We start from the raw sequence: 18,696 nt of genomic DNA, 5'->3' as shown, positions 1-18,696 counted from the left end.
CCATATTCATGTTCCATCGGTCATTGTGAATACTATGTTTTGAAGATTTGGGGATCTGGTTGTTGTTGGTTTTTGGTTTTTTTTTTGTTCTTTTCCTGGTGAAAATTGTTGCCTGTATTTTGTTATAGGAGCTGTTTAACTTGCCAAGACTCAAACTGAGAAATCTTTCTCTGGCATGGTGGGCAACTGTTGATAATCTTGCTCAGTTTTTCCTTCTGCCAGATGTTCCTTTCTCAGCTTGGACTCCTGAGAGTTTCCCCTGAATCTGTGTAGCTTAGTATTGATTCAAAGACCAGGCAGAATTTATATTCAGATGTTGAAACTTACTGTCTCAGACGTTTCTTTGCCTTCAGAGTTTGCTCCCAATCTTACCATGAGCCTCAGTTCTGCTCATAAGCCTCCCAAACCGTACATGGGTTTGGCAACATGCTAAAAGAACAGCAAACACGCAAATCTCACCAGGAGCAATTCTCTCTGTTTAAGTTAGGTACTCTCTAATTTCTGTCCACTTTTGCAGCAGATGCCCTCGGGCCTCCGTGTGTTTGCAATGTTAGGCAGCTTATCTGCTGTTCAGGACTGTCACATGCACCTTGAGCCAGAGATACTGCATACTGCCATTTCCTGAACTGGGAGGAAAAAGGGTCACAGAGCCCCTCAAACAAGAGAGCCATATATTTGTCATTCTTATCCAATGTAGCAGTTGCTCAGGAGTAAAAACTACAAGTTTCTGACTGACTCTTTCATTTTCAAATGCCTACACACAGTTTTAAAATATTTTGTTCTAGCTTTTAAAATGTGAAATTGTTATCTATGGTTGGAATCACTGGCTTCTTCACATAGTCATTATTGGAAGGTCTTGCTACATATATATATATATTTTTTTTTTTAATTTTTTTTAACGTTTATTCATTTTTGAGACAGAGAGAGACAGAGCATGAATGGGGGAAGGTCAGAGAGAGAGGGAGACACAGAATCTGAAACAGGCTCCAGGCTCTGAGCTGTCAGCACAGAGCCCGACGTGGGGCTCGAACTCTGGGACCGCGAGATCATGACCTGAGCCAAAGTCGGACACCCAACTGACAGCCACCCAGGTGCCCCACGTATATTTTTAATTAGAAGTATTTTGTGTTTAAGTACATTGTAAACCCATTCACTAATATGTTTGAGAGGAGATACTGCAGTTGGTAAGTTCAAACTCAAAAGCATATGAATTATCTAAATTTAAATTCTTATTTAAAAAAAAGCCTTATATAATGAATGCTTATCAATAAAGGTGAATCTTTAAAACTAGTGCCTGTATAATCAAAACCTTCTCTCTAACGGTGACTTTTCATAAGTGAGATAAATTTATTGAACTAAAACAGATGTGATTCTGTAAAGGTTCTAGTGGAAGTCCAAAGTGTTCAGAGGAAGTTTATACTTCCAAGACTCATTTCATGGTTCACTGGGTAAAACACATCTTTCTGTTCCATGATTTCAAAATAATTCTTGAAGAAATTCATCATGCTTTGAAGAATACTGGAAATTCAGTTTAAAACAGGCATGAAAGATTAGGGAAAAGAAATATGAAACACCCCACATTTCCTAATTTCTTGTATTTTACCAGTATGATTTAGATTAAATACAATTTTCTCTTTTTCTGTTTGACGTTTCCAATATTTTATTGTCCTCTGGCAAGATTTGATCCCTAATAAAAAAGTCACTACATTATAAAGTGTAATTCCTCTTTACTTTATGAAGTATGATAGAACCTCAAAGTGTTTTGGATAATTATATCAGTGCCTTATATTATGTGAAAGGGTTGCCTTATCAAGGTGTATAAAATATAATTAATCAGTGTTTCTTCTATTTTTGAAACTTTAATAAGAATAGAGGAAAAGTAAAGTAAAGGAGAGAGCAGAAAAAAAACAGGGAGAGGGAGAATGTATGTGGGTATATATATATATATATATACATATGCACAGTTTCAAACTTGGAAAACATGTTGTAATTTTAAGCCACTTTTCTAGAACTTTCATTTTTTTCATCTCACTGGTAAGAAAATAAAAGAAATGTAGTTTATGTCCCTGCAACAGTGCTAATGAACTGTCTTATCTTGGTTTTCCTTCACTATTGGACTGGCAGCATCCTGAGGTTAAAGTGGTATGTATACATCCTTGGATCCTTCAATGCCTATTACAGTGTCTGACACATTTATGCAATCATAGTTTTTGCTGAAAGAATGAATAAATACTGGATTTCATGTTCATTTCGTCCTGACACTCATTTCCAGTTAAATGAGCCCTTTTTTTTTCCCTTTCAGTGGAAGAGGGGAGGAGGTCATATTTCAGTAAGGAAACTGAAATTGGAAAAGCCATGCAGTCAGTAAACCCTTATCAGAGGGTATAGACAACTTTACTATTAGCCTTTTAAGGATAATCGGATTTCTGCCCACTGAAGCAAAACCATCCTCAACAAGAAACAGTGAATTGATTAAAGCTTTGTGCTGCTCTGGCAGGCTTTCAGCATTCTTGTGTTTTATACAGAACACAGATACACTTTGGATTCTGTAGTACAGGATTAGATGATCTACAGAGGATCAGTACCGCAGACCTTTGTCTCTCTACAAGTAACATCTGCAATAATCTACACCAGATGGTGCTGGAGACGTCTTTAGTTTATAACCTTCTCCAAGGAACTCATGACTAAAATGAGGGTAAAATTAAGAAATAAAATTGTAAATTTGTGGAATAAAGTTGGATAGTTCTCTGTAAGTTAAATAATATTTTTATTGTTGCTACATATTTTTTATATCCTCTCTCATACTATAGTTGAACAGGATGATGTGTAAACAGGATTGAAGGAAAGTTCTGGAAATAAAAATGGATAACTATCTTTTGTGAGCATTTTTTCTATACTATTGAAATAGTTTATAGTGTACATGTGTGGGTATGTATATATTTTTTATTAATAAAAAACCAGTTTGTTGTCTAATAGTTTTAAACAAGTATGTTAGGTTTCTCTCAATTTACCACTTACACATAATTAAAGAGCTAAACACTACTGCTGATGTTACTAAGGATGTTTTTCTCACATGAAACATGCCATGGATGTGAGAAGAGACATTAGTATTCTGATATAAATATATACTTGTATATAAAAGTTCTTAGTTACTTGATATGCTAAGATTTTCAGTTTGATACCAGAAGATTAAGTTATTACAGCAGCATTGTATTAAATAAACCCTGTCAGATACTGAGGATGGAGGTATAAACTGTCTACAGCAAGGTATCCAGCAATTATAAAATGATAAGAGAATTCCACCAGCACTGAGGTTGACAAAGAATTTGAACAAGGATTATACATATACTCAAATCACTGGCAAGACATTTGGTCATATTTCCTTAGATCAAGAATTTATAAATATTAAAAACCCAGTGTAATAGGTATAAAAAATTCTTTAGAATAAAAGACAACATTTTTGGAAGACTCGGGGAAATATAACATCTTTAAAGTACTTCAATAACAGAACACAAATTAATAGTTAAGAAAATTACTTTGCATGCTCAATGGGAAAAAGTATGACATAGCTTATACAAAACAGAAATCAAGTTTTATAAAGAAAAAATAAGATTAAATAAAAAGGCAAGAATATGAGATGAATTAGAAAAGGAGGAAAAGGAAGATTGTGAAAAAAATGATATACCGATTTTCAAACTTCATCTGAAGGCTTGTTTAAATATAACAAATATAATGAGCAATGCAAAGGAGAAATTCACATTTTGTATGGCTTTTTACACAATAAGCAAAAAATATGTAATCAATGAGGGATGTAATAATTTAGAGAACAGAGAATGGAGAGTTTAAAAAGAATGATTTAAAAAAGATCAACTGCAATAGCAATGATTATCAAAGATGTAAATGAAGTAATTCAAGAGGTGAAAAATACTTTACAGTATACAGAATTTTTGTTATGCTTTCTTCTAGTTTTATAGCTTCAGGTCCTATGTTTAAGTCTTTAATTCATTTTGAATTCTCTATAACCTTAAGATAATTTTTTTTCTAGGTTGGGGTTCAGCAATTTTTTTCTGTAATAGATAGTAAATGTTTAGATAGTAAATGTTTCAGGATCTGTGGGGCTGCATACAGTCTGTATCCTTTTTATTTTTTTTAACTCTTTAAAAACATCTAAGCCTTTCTCTGCCTGGGCCATGGGCTATAGTTTTCAGTTTTCAGTTTTCAGACCCCTGTTTTAGTAGCTTCGGAGAATACATAGTTTAGAATTAGATTCAAAAATTAAATCTCAAAACTCAAGCTGAAAACACAGCCTCAAAAAAGTTCTATTTTTTCTTAATTTAATTTAGGACATTATTTGGAGTGTGTAAAATGTGATTGGAGTGTCTTATGTAGAGTCTGATATTCCTGAGCTCTTTTTACCAGCAGAGGTGAGCTCTCTTTTCCTATCTAAATAGATTAGCCCTTCCATTAAAACCCCTGTGATGGTTTCATCTGACAGGATTGCTTCACAAAGAGCATCCTATTCTCTTCATAATCCATCCAAACACCATCCATTAATCTCAAATCTATAAGTAGTTAAATATCAATATGTTCCAGCAGGACAAGTGCAGAATCTTCTCTATGAAGAGATTTATGAACTAAAGTTTGGCAATATTTTGCTAATTCATTTCAGCTGTAACCTAAGGAACAAGTCTAGGATGAGATTCTAAGAGTGTTACATCACAGAGGAAGAATAAATTTATTAATATGGGTGCCTTTGATGATGACTTAGTGTGTTACTGTGATCAGCTTGAAGTGACTTCAATAGATTATTATTTTGGTTGCCAGAATCCTGATTTTAACGGTGGCTTTCATTCAGTGAAATTTTTATGACAGAATTTCCCTGGCATAATTGGTAGGAATCAAGGGTTATAGGGATGGGAATTGTGGACTGAAGTTATTTTGTATCAATAGACTTCCCTTTCATCCATCAGAGGACCCAGGAAACACTCAATTCTTAAGGCATTAAGAAATTAAATAATAAGAGAAATAGCATCCATGATATCTCCATGATGGCTGTCCTTGATAGGCTAGGAATTATGATGACAGATACTGCCATTGAAATTTGTTCCTGAGTTTAATAGAGATGATGGAATTCTGTAGCAAAGGAGTCCAGCAAATAGTGACTAACCATCAGAGTCAATGCGGGCACCAACATTGTAATAATAGGAAATAATAATAATAATAATAATAGGAAACTAGAGTGTTTTGACATAATGAAATCAATCAGAGTGGTTTATTGCTTATGGTGAGCCAAGGGATAACACAGTCTACTAAAGTATTACTTCATCCATATAACCAAAAAGTCCCTAGGCACAGTGAAAAGATACTTTATTTGAACTATCAACATAGAAAGTCCTGGTTTTCTTACCAGTTAGCAGTCCTGTATAGAAGAGGAGTCTGATCTTCTTGGGAAAGTACTCTGCAATAAGGCCATAGTATTGTGGTAGGCAGAATAATGGACAAATAAAGGACAAAGATGTCCTTGTCCTAATCCATGAAGCCTGTTAGATTATACGACAAAGTGGAGTTAAGACTATTAATCAGCTAACCTCAAAATGGACATTTTTTCTGCTTTATCTAGACAAATTCAATGTAGTTACAAGAGTCCTTAAAGTGGAAGAAGGAGGCAGAGGAGGGAGGCAGAGGGAGACGTGGCTAGCAAGAATGGCCAGAGAGACGCAATGCTGCTGGCTTTGGAGGCAGAGAGCCAGGAAACAAAGAATGAGGATAGCCTCTATAGCTGGAAAAGGCAAGGAGAGATTTTCCCCTAAAGCTGCTAGAAAGGAACATAGTTCTACCTTATTTTCAGCCTAGTGAGACCTATATATGACTTCTCACCTACAGAAATGTAAGATAATATATTTGTGTTATTTTAAGTCCCTAAATTTGTGGTAATTTGTTACATCAACAAGAGAAAACTAATATATACTATAAATATTTCTCCAAGATGTTGCCAAAGGTTTCTGAAGCTATTTACATATGATGATTGTGAACTTGGAAAAGAGTAACAGACTTTAGGGATACTGGCTCTGAATTAATGCTAATTTGGGGAAACAAGATAGTTCTGTAGTCCATATGGAAGTTAGGCAATTGATAAAAGGAGCTTTAGTCTGAATCTCTTACATGGGGCCCACTTAATCAATGAACACATCCTGTGGTGTTCCCACATGTCAATTCCTATATTGATAGTTGAAATAGCTGGACTCAGCAAATGGGAAAAAATGCACAAACTGGCTTCCTGACTCATGGACTAAGGGCTAATATGGTAGAAATACCAAATGGACCCTTCTAAATTTAGTCCTCCCTACCAAAATACTAAATCAAATCCAGTCCTGCATTTATGAATGAATTATAGAGATTACTTTAATCATCAATGACTTGAAAGATGTAGAGGTGATGATCTATAGCTCATCTTTGTTTAAATTGGCCAGTTTGGTCAATGCAAAAGTTGGATGGATCTATGACTGTAGGTTATTATTAATGTAATCAAAGTTTGATTCTAATTGCAGCTTTCCTCCAGATGCGTGTCTTTACTGGAGCAAATCAACATAGCCAGTGGCATGTGGTATGGAGCTATTGATCTGGCAAATAAGCTTTTTGCCATTAGCAAGGCATATCTGAAGTCATTTGATTTTTACCTGGCAGGGACAACCTTATTGTCTTACCTCAGGGCTAAGTTAATTCTTCTGTTTTGTGTCATAATATAGGACACAGGGACATCAACTACATAATGTCTCAAAGAACATCATGTTGATCCATGACACTGATGACATTATGATTGCACCTGTGAGTAGGAAGTACTAGCTACTCTAGATGCCTTATATCAAGAATGTCAGAGGGTGGGCAGTAAACTCCCTGAAAAATAATAAATTAAATTTATCAGTAAAATTTCTAGAGATTCAGTGGTCTGTGATACGTATGGATATCTATTCTAGGAAAAAGGCAGGTTACTGTACCTGTTAATATCTACCAGTTGTTGAAAAATGCAACATATAATGGACCTTTTTAGATTTATTTTTTAACAGTTTTACTTCTTTTTTAATGTTTATTTATTTATTTTGAGAGAGAGAAAGTGGGAGAAGGGCAGAGGGACAGACAGAGAAAAAATCCCAAACGGGCTCTGAGCTGTCAGCACAGAGCCCAATGCAGGGCTTGAACTCAAGAACTGTGAGATCATGACCTGAGCCGAAATCAGGAGTGGGATGCTTATCTGACTGAGCAACCCAGGAGCTCCCCACTGTTTAGATTTAGAAAGTAACATAAACCACATTTGGGTGTGGTGTTTTTACATGTAACTTAACACATATATCAACTAGCTGGGAGTGAAACCCAGAGCATGAGACTGCTCTGCAGCAGACTCAAGTTGTGATGCAATTAGTTTTTTGACTTAAGTCTTGTAAGTCAGTAGAACCAATGCTAATCAAAGTATCTGTAACAAATAAAGATGTTTAAACTGCATCTCTAATTGGCCCAAATAGAAGAATCGGTTCCTCCCCAAAAGTTTTGGGGAAAAGCTATTTTTTCCTGTGTGGATAACTATTCTCTTTGGAGAAGCAGTTATTTGATTGATACCTAACCCTGGTAGAGTCTGAAAGCCTGACTAAAGAAAAGAAGATGACTACTATAGCAAACCATGTTAGCTAATCCAATAAGCCATGGGAATAAGTGAATGCAGCATCAGCATGATTAAGTGGAATGACCCGTGAAATATCATGTTTCAACAGGTCAGAAGATACAAGTATGTTGTCTGAGCAGATAGATCAGATTTTCACTATATCTTCTCCTGTTGTATTGCAGACCCTTCCCCAGCCCCTCTTATGACTTCATGTGAAGTTACCTACAATCAGAGGAGAAAGGAAGAAAATATCAAACTTGCTCTACAGTGGGTCTGCATCATATGGTAGCATGGGAACTAGGGAAATACTGCTGCATTACAGCCCATTCAGGGGTAACTTGAAACAGGGTGGTAAAGGAAAATCATTGCAGTGGGCATATTTCAGGCAATACATGTAGATTCCCACTCTTAATAGAAAAATAGATAACATAATTTGGAATTATATACCAATTCATAGGCAATGCCAGTGGGTTGTCAGGTAGGTCTGGTATGTGGAAAGAACAAAATGGGAAGACTAGTCAAGATATGGGGAGATGGATCTTTCAGAGTGGATATGGAATTTGAAGATAATGCTTCATCTATGTTAATGGAGCTCTCAGAATGGGTGAATGGGTACAGAATTGAAAGTCCAATGTGAACACCTATTGAACTGCATAAAAAAATATGGTGGAAAATATGACTTGTCCTATGGTTATCAGTCTTTTTTTTAATCTTCAGCTACAATAGTTATTTAATGGGTCCATATACAAATTAGTAATAGTAGTTGGAATGGAGTTGATGAACAGCTCAAAATAATGGATATCTTCTCATCAGACTGATCTAGATATTGTCACTACTGAATGCCCAACCAGATTAATAAAGAGGTCAATGTGAACACCTGATATGGCTTCAGTCACCATGGGAATCAGCTAACAACCTGGGGATAGGTTGCTTACATGGACTTATTTCCATAAAGTAGAGGGCAGTAACTTGTATTTACCAGTATTCACACTGGTACTGGATATGTATTTGTCTTCCTTATGGATTGGAATCTGCTAAATTCATCATTAGTGGACTAACAGAATGACTTATAGACCATCACTATAATCCAAACATCACTGATTTGACCAAGGAATTCCTCATTTCACAGCAGAATAAATCCAGCAATATGAAAAAAATGAGGAGAATGATATAATTTGGAGATAGAAAACTAGTAAAGAGGACAACTATGACTATTTTGTTTTGGGGGATGGGTAAAAGCACCTTAATTCAAATAAAAGATAGCTTTGGTTTAGATGGAAACAAAAAATTATTGTCTGAGAGTTAAATGTTGGTGAAAGAGTAAGAATGGACTCTGAGCAAAAATACAAATTTCCCTAAAATTCAGGCAGAAAAGGAAACATAAAGTCCAGTAGAAAGCTGGGGGAAAATTTGATGAGCTGTTTTGCAAAAGACGGAATCCAGTTGGCAAAGCATGTATTTCCTTCCTTAGACTATGGGCCTGGCCATATGATTTACTTTGGCAATGGAATTGGGTAGAAGTCTTGCACATCTTCGCCTGACTCTTGTATTTTTACCATTGTCATGAGAAATATATACTTAGGTGAGTTCAGTGGTCCAAAAAGGGTAAAGAAATAAGAAACAGAGCCCTTTCCTCAGTTAACTCATAAATCCGCAACAAGAAGCAGAGCCACCAAGTCGAGCCTATTTAAACACTCATCGGACCCTCAGTGACTAACGCCTCTATAAAAATATATGTTAATCGTTCCATGCTGCTAAGATACTTTGTTGGTGTTTATTATGCAGAAATAGCTGATTGATACAAATGAATAAATTTCTATTGACCATATAGTCAGTAAGTGTAAAGTCACACAGTGAAGGTCATGAATAGACAGACAAGTTGAAGCATAATCTACCACCACCACAGTGAAGCACCTGCCTGCACACTCCCATGCACAAAAGGGACAATTAAATATTGACAAACACAAAAACTGAAACAAATGTTTCCACAAGAGACTTTGAAGTTCCGCAAGAGGGTTGAAAGACAGGAAAAGATACAACTGTACTCTGGAGATTTTATGAACATCTGGGCATAAATCGATAACTGCTTTACAGACTAGGCAACAAGTGAGGTCATTCTTCCTTCCTTGTCTAGATTCCAAAAGGTCTATGGTTTTGAAAGCAAGTATGGGGAATGCAACGTTAGCTGGGACATTGTTGTTCTCATGATAGGCATCATCAGCAATGACAGCAGGCAGATTTACGTCCAAGTTGATTTATAGGCAGCAGTCTTCAGGCATTAGGACCCAAAGAGGCCAGATTTTGCGTAGTGACAATAGTTTAGAAACTGTTGTGTGAGCAGCCTTTAGGAAAGCCACCATTTAACTGGAGAATGAAGTAAGAATGTTAGCCTTCTGCTGCAGAAGGTGTGAGCACAGAAACAGTTATTTTAGGCATATTGTTTTAGCCTATTTTGTAATATTATTGATGAGACTGTATATTCTTTTGTTCTGACAAGCATCATTAAAGAAGTTAATATCTTGTAGGTAATTTTTCAATCTCATTTTTATTTATGACCCATTTCTTCCCTCATAGGAAAAACAGACAAAATATCACCTTAATTCCTCAATTTAAAGAGAAAGCTCTTTCTTATGAGAAGGGCATGCAAGTGCTCATAGATTTTACTCAATTAAGATGGAGTTATATTATAAACGTTTAAATTCCAAGTTTACTCCCCAAACAGTACTTATAAAACTAGTAGTTTTAATTTTTTCCTGGTACATATTTCCATTGTTCTCATGAAAAGAAAATTTTAATTGCAGAGAAGTAAAATAAATTGTCTTAGGAAAAAATGAATCACCCTTTGAGGAAATGTAGTCACTGGTGTGCTCACACAAACTCCATCTGATATATACTCTCTTTGTCTCAACCCACATAATTTGTAATCTTTCCCACCAAAGGCTGATTTTTAAAATGTTTTATAAAGAAAAAAAACATCATCCTAAATTCTGAAAACACAAACTAACTATTTTAAAATCTGCATATTATCTACTTTTTTTTCTTGAAACTCTCACCAGAAATAGGGTAAATGCATTGTTTATTTCCAAAGCAACATCAAAATAGACCACACATATATTGGATGAGCCTGTATGGGATAATTTCTATATTAGCGATATGAACTGGAAAATCAAATCAGTGTGCCACGTCAAACACAAACAAAAGTAGACAGCTTAATACATATTCCATGTGCTATGAAACAGAGAAGCTATTTGAAGATGAAGGAAAGGATCATTCAGCTAAGAAATAAAGTAAACAATGATGAAATGATACGATGAGCAACAAAGACAAGTTCTCAAATTTTGGCAACTATTTGGGATCTTAAAACTTTATAAAAACAGGAAAACAAGCTTCCTTTTAAGAAATACAATTCAATTCATCATTTGTTATTATTATTGTTGTCATTGTTCCTTACTCTGTGCAAAGAATACTTTTAGTTTGTGGGTGGAAAAAAATGATGAATAAGGAACAAATACATAATGGGGAAGACAAGAACATAACCTCTTCCTGTCTGCAGCCAAATGTGCTAGTATAACTAAAGGAAAACAAAGGATTCCAAGGCAGAGTAAGAACATACCTTGCTTGGAGTCAGGAGAAGCTTCTTATTGAAAAGTAGCATTTGTGGTCAGCATAAGCCTGGTGATATTACTACACAGAAATGTAACCTGAAACCAATGAAAATTTGAATCCAGAATTAATAGCAAAATTCACGAATAATAAATAAATATAGCAGTGCTTAATTTTTGAAGCTATAAGTTATTTTATTAAAAACTAAATATCAAAATCTTCTTTTAGAGTTAGTTGCAATTTCAAAATTAGTTGAATATTATGTCCACAAAGGAAATCAAAACAAATATGCATTTACAAACCCCCTTCTCCAAGGATTCTAACACACCCCTTCCAATTTCCCACTTAGAATTTTAATACGGTAGAGGTGCTGGTGATGAATTGTCTGTGACTCTTATGGATAGACTATTTACCTGCCCATCAAATGTTTATTGATATATTATTATTTGTAAGGCAGTATGAGTGCAAAAGAGAAATAGATATTAACAGGATGAGTATAAGTATACTATGGGACATTAAATGAAGATAGTATTTTCAAAAAACATTTTTCAATGTTTATTTTTGAGACAGGGACAGAGACAGAGTGCAAGCGGGGGAGGGGCAGAGAGGGAGGAAGACACAGAATCCGAAGCAGGCTCCAGGCTCTGAGCTGTCATCACAGAGCCTGGCGCTGGGCTCAAACTCACAAGCTGTGAGATCATGACCCGAGCCAAAGTTGGATGCTTAACCGACTGAGCCACCCAGGCGACCCTGAAGATAGTATTTTGAAATGGAATATTATAAAGAACTTTGAGGTTGTGGTGATATTTGAGTTGAATCTTGAAAAATGGATATGATTGGGTGTACCAAGATTTAGAATAATGTAGTTGAAAAGTTCTAGAAATTTTCTTGGAAAGAACAGAAATGTCCATCACATCAGGGTACATCGGTAGGGATCTCTGTGAAGGCAGTTTGCTGGAACATATATTGTGTGAAGAGTACTGAGAATTATTTTTGGAAAATAATATTTGAGCCAAATTATAAAGGTAAATGGAGTTTGCTTCAACTCTGTTGTCAGTGGGAATTCACTCTCAGCGTTTTTATTTAGTTTGATTTTTGTTGTAGGACAGTGACATGAACAGATTTCATTTCAAGCATCTTCACCTGGAACAAAGTATAAAATTCAGTAGAGTTGTGAGAGCCAGAAAGTTGGAGACTAGTTGGCTGGTTACTGCTACAGTCTGGGCGAGGGATTAAGGAAACAGCAGAGGCAGTTGGGAAGGAAGAGGGGTTAGTAAGGGCAATTCTGGGCAGCAGACCAGATGCTCTGTCAAGGCAAGGGAAGGAAAAATACAGCAATGACAGAGACCGCAAGACAGGTATGGGGCCCAAAGGAATGCCTTGTTCACCCTATTCCTTAGAGCCCAGTCTCAGGAGACTGAGTTATTTGCTCCCTTAACTCTGCTTTCAAGACCAAATGAAAGCCTAAAGACCTGTTAAGCCTCTAAGGTTTAATGAGAAATCATTGATGTTTCCTTGTCATTTTTCAGTAAAACTAGTGAATGTCAGAGCTGAAAGGAGTCTTCGGTGTCAATTAGCTGAGTCTCTCATTTTTAAACGAGAACACTAAGACCCAGAGATACTGAGTAACTCATTCAAGTTCACACAGCTAATTATTGCCAACTCTGTAATGGAAGTATGAGTCTCTTGCCAATTGGGTGCCTGCTTCACTCTGCATCTGTGGATTTAACAAGGGGGCTGGGAAGAGGGGGACAGAAGCAGTGTCTGGAAGGGTGATGACAATGGAGAAAGTCCTGGTAAATGCAACACCAGGATGCTGACACACGGGTGTTAAATTTAAGAATGACAGTTAGCTTTCACCCACTTGATGGGATTGATATAAATGTTGATAAATAATCTCCATTTATGAGCTCATGTTTTTGGAAGAGGTGTTATGGAGATATACACACTACATATATGAGGCAGCAATGCTTCAACAGTCTTTTGAGTTGTCAGCCCAAAGCATTCATTAAAAAAATCAGGGAGACAGCAGGATCTGTATCAAGCCCACAAGACTCAGAAACAGATACCATAGCTGCAAAGGATCCGCAGTGGCAATTACATGAGTTACAGGTAAGAACAGAACACTGTAGCATATAAACTCAAACTATTTCCAACAAAGAAAAGTCTATTTATATATATTCACACAATAGTTGGATCTAATGCAAACCTAGCAGTCTCTGTATTTGCCAGGATTATTTGGCTTGTTTTATTCTGCCAGATCCAAGCTAAACACAATACGTGGGTAACCTCCTCTCTACTTTGAACAGAGAGGCAGACAGACTGCCAGAGCACCACATGTAAAAGGCCTAATTGAGGGGAGGGATGACTTAGCTATGCCTAAAGACTTTCTGTACTTAATGAGAGTGCAAACCTACTACATCACTACAAGATGAGTCAGTAAGATATTGTGGTCACCAGTGACTACAGATGCTACCTCACTCAGAATTCACAAAGGTGAAGTGTTTGTTGAGAGAGGACTCTATGTATTAACCCCAAAGGAGGTACTAGCAGCTAATGAATGGTCGCTTTCGACCAACTCTCCCATAGCGAGAGTATGTAACTTTTGCGAGAATATGAAAGAGCCAGGACATACCAGAATACTTCAGAGTCTGACTGCCCTGAGTGTAACTTCTGAGTTTCTGCCATTTATGAGCTTTATTCTCTGTGATACAGGAAAAATTACTAAGTTTAAATTCTTCTGTAAAAAGGGGCTACAAACATCTCACATATTTGGTATAAAAATCACATGTAAAATATCTAGCAAAAAAACTAATACACTATAGATACTCAGGAAATTGTAGTAAATTACAGCAGCTTTTATCACTCAGAATTTTAATTCAACATGGGACCCTAGGCTCTCAACTATTATTTGGTCTTCCTTTCATATAATCTGTATATAATCAATTAGAACAAATCATAAATCTGAAAATGATAATAGAACACCATCTTATTTTATTTCCTTCTCTCTAGGAGGTATACATTGCTAAATAATTGGAATTAGATTTAGCTTCCTATGTACAAATTGTTGCTTTATAATTTTAGAGAAGGTAAATGAGTCCAGATATTGAGAAAGAAAAAGTAAGGCCACCTGTGAAACTGTGACACAATTATTTAAATTCATGGATTCGTTTAATCCACTTTTAAACTAAGAGAATTGGAATTATTAATAGGTCACAGCTCCTGCCTTTAGGGAAGTCATGATTTAGCAGGGGAACCAGAAGGCTAAACAAACAAACAAATTGACTATATGTGTGTTACATGTGTGTGTGAGAGAGAAAGAGAGCGAGATAGAGGGAGCAAGGGAGAGAAAGAGTGAAAGACAGAAACAGAGATTGAAAGCAAATGATGGGGGGATGAATAACAGAATGGTTTGCAAAATTTTATGAAAACACTCAAGATGGAACAAATTCCTGTTCAGCCATCACTTTTTCAAACCAGCTTATTAGTATACTATTTAAAACAAAATAAAACAAAACAAAGAAACATCTCTTAATAGAACATTACTATAGAAACTTCCAAATAGTCAACGGTGTTCACCCAAAATCAACTGTTTCTGTTTTACAAAATCTAAAATTATTCTTACTAGGAAATTCAGTGAACTGAATGAAAGAACATAGTTGAAAAGAATCCAAAAATATTCTTTGTTAAGTACACACAGACTTACTAAGCAATTCACATAGGTACATTAACAATTTACTAGCCAATGTTTTGTACAACAAAAGATGTTCTTGTTAACTGTCTTTTCAGCATCCCTAATCGATTTTGTCTAATCAAACCCTTCTGATTATCTGGGCCACTAGGAGGCCTCACCATGATTGAAGGACTTTGGCTCACCTTCTTTTGAATCATGCTGATGATACTGGCTTCATGGCAGCTGGTCAGAAGTGACCACACACTCTACCTCACTTCAGGGACCTCTAAAGGGTTTCTCTGGCTCCTGTAAATCCTCTAAGAGGTCTTGTCTATTCTCTAAAGCCACTTTTTTTTTCCAGGAAGACCCAAGAAGGTCTGTTAGAAAACTGTCTTCACCAGAAGCTCAATTAACTGTCACTCGTCACATTGATCTCTTTAAAACTTTCTATACCCTACCCAAAACTCATACCCTTAAGTTGTGCATTGCAACCATATGCTGATTGTTGAAATTAGAAATCTTCAAATGCTTTCCTGCCCATTAAAGGTGGGCTACAGACTTTGAAAAATAGAAAGTCTTTATTATGTTGGGTCATTCGTAGTGGGAAAAACTATGTAAAGTAAATTATTTAAGATAAAAATGAAATTAATAAATTAAAAAACATTAAATGATATATTATTTTAAAATGAAACTAAATTAAGATGATGTGTGTTTTTATATTCAATAACATTCAAAATATAATTGAAATTCTACCTAATTCTTAGAATGGACAAAAATAAAAAAGAATTCAATCACATCATATATGAAAGGCATGAATGTCAGTGTTCTTCATTTTCTTTTTAAATGTGTATTTATTTTTGAGAGACAGAGAGAGAGAGAGAGAGAGAGAGAGTGAGGGGAAGAGAGAGAGGGAGACACAGAATCCGAAGTAGGCTCCAGGCTCCAAACTGTCAGCACAGAGCCTGACATGGGGCTTGAACTCATGAACTGTGAGATCATGAGCTGAGCTGAAGTTGGACACTAGATGCTTAACTGACTGAGCCACCCAGGTGCCCCCTTCATTTTCTATTTGGTCTTTACCACAAGATCATAAAGAGTACAAAAATATTTGAGATATTCATCAATTTCCCCAGGGCTTTTGTTAATCATTTGATAACCAATCTTTCTCTTTAGAAGCCTCTATCTTGTGATTATCTTTATTATTTTCTTTTAATCAGAATTAAGCAGTTTCACTATGCCATTTCTAATTTGTCAGTGATTTTGCCTATGGATTGATCAACTCTCCAATACAGTATTGCAAAATCAGCTTTGTCATTTATAACTGACTTTCACTGTATTTGCATTGTATTATTTAGTAATTATAATATCCAAAAATCAGTAAGATAATAAGTAGGGCAGAGTAGTACTCATGTGAGTAATTCTCAAATGGAGAATTAACTTTATAAATGGTCAATTCATTTGTAAATATGTTCCTATTATAATGTCATTTACCTCATCAATTATAACTTTTCTAATTGGTAGGATACAGATAATTGTGTCATGTTGACTCTTGCATTATCTTTTCATTGTACTTAGTAATTGTCAGCCCAACATTTTGCTCATGATCAATCTAAGGAAACGTCCACAAATAACCTCACAAAATCAAAAATTACTTGATTGCTCAAATACTTATTAAGGTAGTAAGCCAGCAGCGAGAAATTGTCATGCCATTTAGTGACCCTCACAATTTTTTTTATGTGTATTTATTTTGAGAGAGAGATAGAGTGTGGGGGGGGGGAGGGGCAGAGAGAGAGGGAGACACAGAGCCCGACGCGGGACTCGAACTTACAAGTTGCCAGATCACGACCTGAGCTGAAGTCACATGCTTAACCGACTGAGCCACCCAGGTGCCCTGACCCTCACAATTCTGATCTAAGAGGTGCAAATTATTAATAGTACTGTACTTGTCTCAGGGATAAGAGTGCCCAGTCCAAATCTCATGACTCTGAGGGGCAACTAACTATGAAATAATGAGTTTTAGTTTTTTGTCACGGACTTTCTGGCTTATCCTTCATAGAAATGTAATAAGAATGAAAGTGTCTGCTTGGCAGGGTGACAGTCCAAGGAATTCCAATTGGATCAAAGAGAACTCCTATGATCTAAAAGCCTAAAGCTCTGGATCCTAGCTCTTTCTCTTCCACGAACTCCAAGTGGAACTTCATAAAACTCTCTGTGACACCTGTTATTTCAGTTTTTCTCTCTGTTAAACTGGATAATGACCCATGCCCTCTTAATCCCTGTGATAGGCTGACTAATGACCCCCTGAAGATGTCTGTGTCTTAGATCCACAAAACCTGTGAATATGTTGCTTTATATGTTAAAAGGGATGTTGCAAATGTGATTAAGTTAAGGAATTTGGGATGGGAAGATTATCATGGGTTATCCAAATTGGGCCAATGTGGTCACAAAGATTCTTATAAGCAGTAGGCAGGAGGATCAGAATGAGCAGCAGATGTGAACATGGAAGCAAGATGTTGGAGTGATGTGAAGAAGGGATCATAGCCAAGGAAATTGAAAAAAGGTAGTAAATGGATTCTCCCCTATAGTTTCCTCATGAAACACAGACCTACTGACATCTTGATTTTAGACTTTTGATCTCCAGAACTGTGAGGAAATAAAATTATGTTGTTTTAGGCCACTAGGTATTTAGTGATTTTCACAGCAGCAATAGGAAATTAACACAACCTTCAACAAATGACTGTGAAGACCAGTGGGGCAATAGGCACGAGATCTCTCAAGAAAGTCAAAAGAAATGTTTCAAAGCAAGATGGTATGGTAGGTCATTTACTCTGTCCACAGATAATTAGAGAAATTCCATAAATTATAAACACTTGTGAGCCAGGAAGGCGGATTGTTCCTTAGTTTTCACATACATTAAAAAAAGTGAGGAAAGTACAATTAGAGGTGGCAAAGATCTCGGCTTTCTTGATCATGCCACAGAGGTCTCCAGGTGCATTCTGTATCACTCCTGTGACCTTCAGTCATTAATTATGTTGTCCCATTTTACTCTATGCCTTTTCTCCTTTTTCCCCTTCTATTCTCGCACCCCTTCCTGCTTTATTAAAATGGTGGCTTTGTTGGAGGTAGTGGTAAGGAGGCCATTAAAAAGAACCGAAAGTTGTCACATCTTCAGGGAAACTTTCTCAGCATAAAAAGCAGCTAGCCCCACATGTGGGAAGGAAGGATGAGGTGAGAGAAAGGGGTAACTTGGAACATACCATAAATATTCAGACTCCAGCTTGGAAGTCCACAAAGGAAATCAAACTCACCCATTTTTCATTTCCTGGTCATTACTTCTTTGGCTACAAAGTAACCAGTTCTAAAACCAATCAGTCTAATGTTTAAAACTTTAAATATGATACAGGAACATTTACAAGGACAGGAATTATTACTTTGAGTGTTATGTATATTTCCTAGGTTTACTAAGTGTGATATTGTGATTTATAATAAGAAACATATATTTGGTTTTCATCCCATTCCTGGGATGTGTGGCACACATTCCTGGCACACAGCTCCTAAAAACATTGGAATTTCCTAAATGTTGACAGGAGGGAATCATGGTATTTTTTGTATGGTAATGAGGTGACTTTTAAGAAAGCCTGTAGGTAAAATAAGGATAAGGGCTGAGTGCCAGTAGAGCTAACCTTGTAATTAGGGTTGGAACTTTCAGCCCCATCCCTGACCTCTGACCCACAAGGGGGGGAGAGAGACTTAAGACTGAGTTCAA

At 36.2% G+C, this 18,696-nt stretch overlaps 1 long non-coding RNA gene across 7 annotated transcripts in view; it reads right to left on the bottom strand.

The window, feature by feature from the left end:
* LOC111560488 overlaps window positions 1–18,696 on the bottom strand; it is a 515,327-nt gene that overhangs the window by 99,211 nt on the left and 397,420 nt on the right. For all 7 annotated transcript variants that reach the window (XR_006597958.1, XR_006597956.1, XR_006597957.1 and 4 more), the window contains exon 4: window positions 11,268–11,355. This is a non-coding gene — a long non-coding RNA (uncharacterized LOC111560488). The remainder of the gene's footprint in view (window positions 1–11,267; window positions 11,356–18,696) is intronic.

Source organism: Felis catus, chromosome B2, assembly GCF_018350175.1.
Source record: "Felis catus isolate Fca126 chromosome B2, F.catus_Fca126_mat1.0, whole genome shotgun sequence".
NCBI classification, from domain to species: Eukaryota; Metazoa; Chordata; class Mammalia; order Carnivora; family Felidae; genus Felis; species Felis catus.
Note: the sequence above shows the minus strand (reverse complement) of the source record. Positions and strands in the feature narration are given on the sequence as shown.